Raw genomic sequence first — 10,347 nt, 5'->3', positions numbered from 1 at the left:
ATTAATATTTAACAATTGATAAATCTGAAATAAGTATAAGGACAACATTGACAGTCAATCCGATGAGGACTTGCTTCTACGTACGTGCACTACAAAGAAAGATCCTACAGTCAGTTTGACTACACAAAAACAAATCGTAAGTATTGCCCAACTTATAAACTTTAAATGTATAGTTTGACCATAGTTATTAAAATTATCAAACACTGATCTAGCAGTGCTATCAATCACATTGTAGAATGAATCGAGGATCAAACATACACCATCAAAACAGCTTGATATGACAGCAATACCTGATGTACAAATTATTGAGAAAAAGAGCTCCTTAAGCACGTTACTTTCGAGCATAGGCGTCTCATACTCCGGGAACAATATTCATCCTCTTGTGAACATATCCGTGATCTAGAACACATCAATGAAATTCAGGAGGCAGGCAAGTGATATGTTTCATGAAGAGCTAAATGAAATATATTTTTGGCCAGATAGTAGAAATTAAAGAACTCAAGAAGAAGCAGCTAAAAGAGATTGAATATTTCAAGATGGATCAGCAAAAGAAATCCACTGTATTTGAAAAAAGGTAAAGAAATATGAAGGCCATGCTTTGTTACAAGTTAAGGACGTCCACGTAGTCAGCACAAGACAGCGTCTGGAAAACACCGATGGCCTAACGCTTATAGTCAACTTAATTTTCCTTTGTCTACTTTGTACTGTCTGAGACTATGTCCTCTACTTCTCCTTATAAAATGTCAGCTTTCAATTATAATGAATTAATGACCTATTACCAATGTTTGAATTCTCATACTCCAGTGACTCAAATTTTGATTCTTTTGTTTTCTTAGATTACAAATTAAATACAGATTCATCGACAAAATTAATAATATAAGAATTACAACTTTTTTCTGCGTGCAACGGTAATTGTGACGTAAATGTATGTCGTCACCAATGTCTGGTCCCACATGTAAGCAACCACGTCAGCATCTTCTGGGCCCATATGTCAGCAGCATTGACCGATCAAAACTGAGGCCGACTTATTACTGACGGGACCGTCGGCGATAAAACCCAAGGCAAACCCACATGGAAGCAGCCATGTCGGCAACTGCTGGCCCCACCTGTCAGAGTCTTTGACTGGTCAAACTCGCCGACTGATGACTGGTGAAGGATTATTGTCTCCAAAAAGATCTTAGGCGGCAGATTGGGCTATTATCGGTGACATTCTGGGCGTACCGAAAATGGCCATCAGTGACATTTTCTGGTTCGTCACCTAAAATGCGATCTTGCGTGACGAAAAACTGGTACCATCAAGATTTTATATTTTTATGAAGGCGCTTCAGTGATGGTGGGGTAATGGCCGGAAAACGTCGCAAGTACATTTTCTATTGCGAAAAACAGTTTTACGTGACACAAGTGAAACATCGCAAAATAGAACAAATTTTGTAGTGTGTTGACCGGCGATTCCAGGGTGCCTTGCTGCCACCTGGGTTGACAAATGGCATTGGAGTGTGCTGTCAGTCTTAGGCCAGGTTATCATCACAGACCGGACACAGGAATACTTCATGATAAAGAATAAGTTGTGCAGGGGGATTTCCGAAGTCTCAATTAGTGCAGGAATAACGAAGTCCCCATGGGTAGTAAAAGCGCATGTGAGAACTCTTCGGATGCGCTTGGATGAACTAGATGTTGGATACGTGAATAAGAAATTAACTAGTTTTCAAGGCCGACGACTGAAGAACTGCCTGGAAGACCAGAAGAGCGTCTTTGACTTGAAGACCGGTTCAGGGGCTATTGATGGTGTCCTGGATTGGGGATCATGCACAACGCTGTCTCCCGGCCAGGTGGACCAGGCTAAGGACCCCATGTCGGTTCCTCAATTGGCCACATCAAAGCAGCCCATGCAGTTTAGAAGGAAGGCTCCCAAAGACTTGGCTTATACTTAGGACATTTAGAGTTCGTCTACAACACGTCCACCTTGTACGTAACCGGCTAAGTTGTAACCCTAGACCACCCAGTATTAACGGAGGGATCGGGCTCATAGACACACAACGATCTTGCGGTACACCCATTTGTACTCTGTACTCCATGCCAAATCAATACAAACACTTAGGAGAGCCCAAGCCTGAGAAAAAACGCTTGTCTCTATTACCACCGCTTAAAGGCTACTAGTTCGGGACTCCTACCCCAGATTCGTCTAATTCGACTCCGTCATATAGGAAAAAAGGAAAGCGGGCAAACATTTAACAGCTAGAGTTGGATGGCCGGCGTTTAGCCAAATGTCCGCGGACACGTGTGATCCATTTGATGATCCTCGTTCGAGATCCCCTCGCTCCCTCAACTATGTCGAATGCCACCACTCTTGCTCGTCCCCTATGTAGGCTCCAAGAACTATCTTTCACTCCCGCCCGCCCTCCATCTCATCTCTCTGAGCCAAGACCTTTTCGTCCCCCTATCGTCATAATCTACTTCAGTAGTTATCACAATTGCAGCATCACTTGGGTCATAATATTTTGGGCATCACGGTCGATTTTGTGTGGCAATGTGTGTTTGTAGACACGTCGTCGTTCTAGTGGCACTGAAGATAAGCTTGTTGCCATGTGGTAGTTTTTAGCGCCTGGCGTTGGAGATGGTTGACTGTGGGTTTGTCTTTGTTAAGTGGCATGCCACAACGACCTCGGGGTTTCTGCTCATGGCTACAAAGACAAAATTACTTTACATTCAAACTTGTTCGGAGGACGGATGCAAAGGAGGGGTGCAATTTGAAAAGTATACAAGCAATCAATGAGGCCATGCCATTGCCATAGCCTATGCATCCGACACTACAATGCCGAAGGCAGCTCTGTGCTCTCTTACCCCGGTTCGACGGGCGCCACACCATCAGACGATGGGCATGCTCACCCTAGCCTTGATGAAAACTCACACCAAGACCACTGGGAGGGTGCCGAACACAAACCACCTCGCCAAGCCCATGAAAACGCCACAATCAATAGCACGGAAACGTCAAAATGGGGCCAATAAGCTGCCAACCAAGAAACCCACCCCGACAACCAGCGGCAGCGATACGGGATCTTGCTTACGGGATGGAGCCTCCAAGAAGGAAACGATGACACAACACCGCTACTGCCCGGTTTGGCATTTTTTGGAGCAAGGGTTTTCACCTAGAGCCCGAGATGGGGAAGGATAACCCACATTGGCGCATCCAGGGGGGAATGATGCTTGATAGCTTCGTTGTTATTGGCGCACGTTGGGAAACCATGCATTCTCATAAAGTGTCTTGAGTCTCGTGCTATATCCGGCTCTTATTCTACAGAGCGCTTCCCTTCTCTCTCCTCCAGCCAAGCAAACCACCTCGCCAAACCCATGAGTATATAATAATTTAGTCTTTATAACCTGCTTATGTGACCCTATTGTACATGCTAAGAGCATCTCCAGCTGCGCCCCCAACAGCCCTCCCCAGGCGATTTTTTAGCGCCGGCGCCAAACAATCGGCACAGTCGCGCCCGTGGGAGCCTGTTTTTCGCCGGTTTGGGGCGAAACTAGCACGGGCGGACCCAGGCCAAACCCAGCGCGCTAGGGGCGCCCCGGCAAGCGATTTTGGCACAAACGAACTGCGGGCCCGCCGAGTCAGCGACCCCCCCTCGTCGTCCTCACAACGCCACGGTTTCCCCCTAGGAATCAATGCCAAGGTTGCCGCCGGACAGCCTTCCACTGATTCCTCACGGGCGGCGCGGTGACGCCCCTGCCGCCATGCGTACACACGGCGCTCACCCCTGGCCGCTATAAACCAGTGTCTCCCCTCGCCTGTGGCCGCACCTCGCCCACAGCCGCCGAGCTCTTCCTCTCTCTCCTCGTGCGCAGCAGCCTCCGACGTTCCTCCCCTCTCTCCCCGTGCCTAGCCGCGATGATGGGCGAGAGGTTCCCCGGCGATGGGGCGGCGGCCAATGGCTTCGGCCGCCGCTCGTTGCATGAGTGGGAAGCCCACTTGCTGTTCGAGGCCAACGTCCCGGTGCCTCCCGACATGCGCGCGCCGGGGCGGTGGAAGCTCAGCGCCGGTAGCGTCCCCATCCCCCCGCTGCCCGACGTCACCGCGCGCGCCGACTACTGCGCCGACGAGGTCGACCGCGTGCGGGCGTCGCTGACGGAGGAGCAGCGGGCCCTCTCGCAGTACGCCGCCGGCAACCACGAGGAGTGGGCGGCGTACTTCCAGCGCCGGCAGGCGCAGCGGCTGGCCTCCACCAACAACGCGCCGGTGGTGCGGGGGACCAAGAACAGCGACGGCTGCCGCTTGCGGTGGGGCACCCCCGGCCGCACGCTCCACGCCGTCCTCCAGCACCTTGAGGGCGGCAACGAGCCGCCGTTGACGTACCCTGCCGCCCCGGTCCCCCGCCGGAGCGGCGGCCAATGGATGCCGAGGAGGGCCAGCTCCTCTTCTTCCTCCTCCTGCTCCTCCTCCCACTCCTCCGGGTCGTCGGCACTGTTCAGCGTCAAGGCCGAGCCCAAGCCCACGGCGACGCCACTCGACCGGCGCACCCGCAGCGCCGACATCGTCATCAACGAGGACGGGCGCGCCTCCTCAACTCCTCCCCGCGTCGTCAAGCCGGAGACGGAGCCGAGTCTCGCCGCTTTGAAGACGGAGCCAGGGCTCGCCGCCGTGAAGACGGAGCTCGACGATGCGGCGCCCTTGAAGTGGGCGCGCGAAGGGCGCGGATGGAGCTGGAGCGCAGCGCCTCGCCCTAGAGCAGTTCGCTGCTCGGCGCCGTGGCCGTAACGAGGGAGACGACGACGCGCCGCCATCGGCGACCCCGGGCAGGGGTCCAGCAGGGGCGGCCGCGTGAAGGAGGAGAAGGACGACGAGGACAACGGCGGCGACTTCGCCTCTCTCAGCGCGTTATTCGGCCTCTTGTCTATTTTTTTTCTAAGTATTTTATCTATGTAAAAAACTATTTCAATTCGCCGAAGTATACTGTTTCGCCGAATATTTTGTCCCGTTCGCTTAATTTTAGTCGAATTAATGTTCAAAAAGATTAAGACAAGCGCCTGGGGCCGACCCTGGGGGCGTCAGCTGGAAACCCGATCGCCACCAGGCCAATTTTAGCGCCGATTCGTCCCCAGGTGGCGATTTTTGGAGCCACATGAAGGGCCAACGGCTGGAGATGCTCTAACAAACGCACAACCCCCAGCCCAAGAAGCGGGCGCCGTGGCTGGCCGCGGCATCGCAGTCGCAGGGGAGGCGGAGGACTGACTTGTTCATGTGGGAGGGGTGCAGTGTAATCGCCGCCGTGGAACACTGTGGGATTTAGATGGAAGGCGGGGGGCAACGGTGTCACGATGGCACGCGGAGGCGGTCTGGCTGGTTTGGTGGTACGAGGAGGGACATGAAAGAATAGACTGCCCATGCAAAGTTTACTGAAACACACAAAAATTCCTATCGCATGCCAAACAGTGTAGGTCCCTTTGTTGTACTACTGTACAAGGACTTTGATTCAAAATCTGCGTTCTCGTGCCAAGAAGAATCACAAACTGTTTTTACTTGTGTGTAACTGCAAACTGGATGTAAGTAACCTGGAGTTTCGACCATCACTCGGATGGTACAACCGTGTCTATTCACAATCATACAAACACGACCTAGTAGGCTAGTACGTAATGCCAAGTTGTTTCAAGGTACAAGGCGATAGCAACGGCGGTACTGAAATGCAACATGGGAATGAAAAAGGGAAAGTGCAGGAAGGAGGTTGCACTGACGCCCGTATGTAGTGCTGGCCATTCGGTTACTTAGGGGCGCACCCGTAACGTGGGTTGCATCCCCGGAGGCCGCCGCTGTATGGCCCTCCGGCGATGCACGGAGTTTTAAGGCAGCGTTGCTTGTCCCTGTCGTAGACGCTCTTGCCGATGTCGACGAGAACGCGGCGGTGCACATCCATGTCCACTGCAAGCTCAGGCGCCACACCGTCCTCCAGCTTGATAGACGACGTTGGCATCACCTGCCGCACCGCCACCGCCGCGTCCATGCTGGCGGCGCCGTTGCCTTCGCGCCCGGGCCAGCGAGCAGTACAAGCGCGAGGATTGCTAGAGAGATGCACACCTTTCTGCCCATGGCCGCTTAGCTAATCCGTGTGTGCTGGGCAGCCGTGGACGAGAGTGTGGTAACTAGGAGCAGCTAGCACTGGCTTATAGTAGATCGAGGGTTGTTACGGCGCACCTCTCATGGCCCCCATTTGGGTTGGACACATCCATCTGTTGTCTCTGCCTTTTTTGTTCCAGTGCAAGAGCTTTTGTGCGTTTACATGCAATGCAGCAGCAGCTTAATTTGCTCTGGTTCCCGAGTATGGGCGTAGAAGTAATCATTTTTATTTTTTGAGGAAGCGTGTAGAAGTACATTGTCGGGTACTTCTGCGCAGTGGAAATAGACCGGCACGTGAACTCGAGCTGTAGGGATTTGTGACTCGTGTCAGAGTGAAGAGGTAGTAAGAGGGACGGCGGGAGCGAAGATGATATGTACGGCAAATTTAACAATTTTGACCTCTGAATGAAATCATTTCACAAAATGAACTGTTCCTAAAAAAAAAATTCACTCAGCTGACTTTTTGAATGGCGCCTGACACGAAGGCGCCACACTACATTGTGCAACGTCTGACTGACAGGTGCTACACGTCTGGCCAGCATCGCACCCCGAACTGCCGAAAAATTACTAAGTCAGTGTGCAACGCCTGAGAGCTAGGCGCCACACTATACAGTGTAGCGCCTAGCTCCTAGGCGTTGCACTAAGCAACCACTGGTTGCTTAGTGCAACGCCTAGGAGCTAGGCGCTACACTGTATAGTGTGACGCCTAGCTCTTAGGCGCTGCACATTGACTTAGTAATTTTTCGGATCAACACTGGTTAGGCGTGCAGCGCCTATCAGTTAGGCGTTGCACATTGTAGTGTGGCGCCTTTGTGTCGGGCGCCACTCAAAAAGGTCAACTGAGTGAAACTTTTTTAGGGGCAGTTCATTTTATGAAATGATTTCATCCACAAATCAAAATTATCAAATTTGCCGATATATACCACCAAACATAGTACATCACTTGACAGCACGTATTTTTGTCTGCAAAGAAGATACTCGCGGGCTGCTTGGAAGAGCTCGCGGCGCAACCGACAAACTGATGCCATGTGTGTGGAATAATATACTTAGCAAAAAATGTGAACCTACGGGCCCAAACTTATAATGGGTCAACCAATGGAGGTAAACTATCTCATTAATCCCCATAAATTTCGTTGTGGAGCCCCGTAATATCCAACTAAATGATATCTTTTTGGTTCGCAAGGGCAAATACAATGACGCTATTTTAACAGTGCAACATAGGATAAATGTTGAAGTGCAGAAAACAAAAACCCAAGAAAGGCTGTCTTCTCTCAGTTAAAATATGATTTAGCAACTAGTCTCTTACCATGAGTAGATTGGCTCAAGGAAATAGGGACCGGCAGACCGGATTCTTTCACGCACCAGCTTCAGCGAGAAGAAGTCAGAACAGAATCACTTGTTTCGGAGCTGTTGACAGTTCCGTGTGTGAGGCGAAAGAAGATGTGAAAGCTTAGGTGCAAAGTTTCTATACCGAGTTATGTACCGCTCCGGAAGTGCTAGATGTAGAGGCTGTTCTGCACCATGTACCAAGGAAAGTTTCAGATGCTAGCAATGACTGTTTAATGCGTCCTTTTGGGGAAGCCCAGGTTACCAAGGCACTATTCGGAATGTGGCCTTCCACTGGTAGAAAAAAGCCCTTTAGTCCCGGTTCGCAACAGCCTTTAGTCCCGGCTGTGCAACCGGGACTAAATATGCGCGACTAAAGACCCCCCTTTAGTCGCGCCTCTTACGGACCGCGACTAAAGGCTTTAGTCCCGGTTCTTGTGGCTGACCGGGACTAAAGGCCCGTCCACGTGGGCGCCAGTGGACCGGGGCGGAGGACCTTTAGTCCCGGTTCTCATGGCCAACCGGGACTAAAGGCCTCCTCCGCAGGTTTAGGGTTTTAGCCCCCCTAAACCTGGTTTCTTTTTAGTTTGGAGTGTTTTATTTCTTTTATATTTTATTTTGTGTTTTATTTTAATTTTGATAAAGTTTCAGTACACATATTCTACGCTACTATATACATGCATATGAAATTTCAAACAAGAAGAATTCAAGAGGAATATATAATATATATTCAATCTCGGGTGACCATATACAACTTCGAACAAGTTTTCATACACAATTAGGATGGATGACCATATACAACTTCGAACAAGTTTCAATCTCGGGTATGCATATAAATTTCTTCATCCTCGGTATAGTGTTCTCCTTTAGGATTGATGACTTCCCTCATGAAAAATCCTGCTAATTCTTCTTGAATTGGTCGGAAGCGAGTTTCTGGACTAAGCCTCCTCCGCAAGTTATCCGTCGCGTTCCGCACGCTATCCGATGCCTTCCGCTCAGAGGTGTGTCTCCGGATGTTCTCACAAACATAGTATCCGCATAGATTGGTCCCCGGTGGCTGCTTATCCACATTAACTAACCTTCTGAAATCTAGCTCATGTTTGAATTCACCGACAATTTCTTCTGAGAACCGTCTCCAAACCCTACAGGGCAAAGAAAATTAAATGAACAAGGGAGTTATTAGTTACTTCATATTAGGAAATGAACGAAAGAGACCGATCGATATAGAGCTCAAATGATTGAAAATAATTACTTTTGCAGCATTTTTCTCACGTCGGCCCAACGCTTTGGATCCGAATCCATAGAGTCCATGATTAGAACTCTGGAGGTGTGAAGTTCAATATTTAGCAGAATCCAGTGGAACCTGCGGACACGTTACATGCACAGTCATGCATAACTCATCGATTAGACATACCATGCATGGAGTAAACAAAAGAGAATGGGCACAAGAGAGAAACACTCACCCAAAATGGTAAGGAAATAGAATATGACTTTTGAGTTGATGCTTTCTAAGAAACTTGTACAAGTCTTTCTCCACGTCTTCGGGGTGATGTTGTAACACATGTCCATTAACGATATGTGGGTCAATGAACCCAACATCATGGATGTTTCTTATTTTGCATTCCCAAATCTTCAATCTGCATAATAGCGTACGCAACAATATAGTTAGGACAATATATATATATAGTGCAGGCAATGAAGAACGAGATGAGGTAGAAATAAATCACTTACAGAACGTAGCAACTCAGCATAGATTTGTCGAGGTCGCGCAGATTGAACAGCTGGAACAATTCACTCATATGAACTTCTACAGAGTACCGTTTGATGTGATGCTCATCTGTAACATCCGCATAAGCATATTCTTTGTCGGCCCATGTTATGAATTGCTTGTACCAACGTAGCAGATTTCGCATTTGTGGTGGTAGACTCTTTTCCCGCGCAGGCTCGACGAGAGGCCCATTCCGCACATATTGTAATGCTATCTCACATACTGGCGCATCCTCAAGTCCTAAGAAGGCACGAAGAGTCAAACCCATCTCGGACGCTTGTTTCATGGCACTCGCTACAGTCAATCCAAGTGCTGCCGCAGCTGCTATGATCTCGGGGTCCTCTTCCGGACCGGCTTTCACTATGAGCGGGGGGATCGATTGTTTCTTCTGCATCCCGAGCTGGTCAACTTGTTTCCCGCTTTTTTTACTTTCTTCTTTATCCTCCTTCAATATTTTTGCTTGCCTACGAAGTTCATGTCCATAGTCGTCAGGCATATTCAACTCGGCTTGGGACGGTGTCGTCAAAAAATCCTTAGCCCACTTCTTTTGTTTCTCAGTGAATACTTGCTTGGGCTCAGGCTCTTTTTTCGCCTTCATATCCGCCTTCCATTTCTCATAATCAGCAGACGCGGCCAATTTGGTTTCAGCTTCACTAAGTTCCCCAGGCCTTGGGAGGAGAGGCTTCAGTGATGGCTCCGGTACCCTTGTGGTCTTAGGTACATAAGGGTCCGGGTTAATAGTCCAGGAGCGGGTTTCCTTGCTGTCCGCCTGCTTCTGCTTCTTCGCCGGAGGTGGATTGGGGGGCGTCGTACCCGCCGGAGGAGGATTGGGGGGCGTCGTACCCGCCGGAGGTTGTGGATCGGGGAACGGCGTCGAATGGCGTGAAGGAGGTGTAGGTGAACCACCACGACCACCACCACCGCCACCACCGCCACCACCACCACCACCACCATCGGAGGGGGGTGGACTTGCTAGCCTTGGCGCCTCGCCTGGAAACACTATGTACTTCTTTTTCCATAGAATGAACTGGCGCTTGACATCTCCAAGTCTTCTCTCCCCTTCGGGTGTAGGTTTGTCAATCTCCAGGTCCTCAAACCCTTGGACTATGTCTTCCACCGTGACACGAGCATAGCCATATGCAAT

The sequence above is a fragment of the Aegilops tauschii genome, chromosome 3 (genome assembly GCF_002575655.3).
Source record: "Aegilops tauschii subsp. strangulata cultivar AL8/78 chromosome 3, Aet v6.0, whole genome shotgun sequence".
Taxonomy (NCBI): Eukaryota; Viridiplantae; Streptophyta; class Magnoliopsida; order Poales; family Poaceae; genus Aegilops; species Aegilops tauschii.
The sequence above is the reverse complement of the archived record's forward strand: the minus strand, read 5'-3'. Positions refer to the sequence as shown.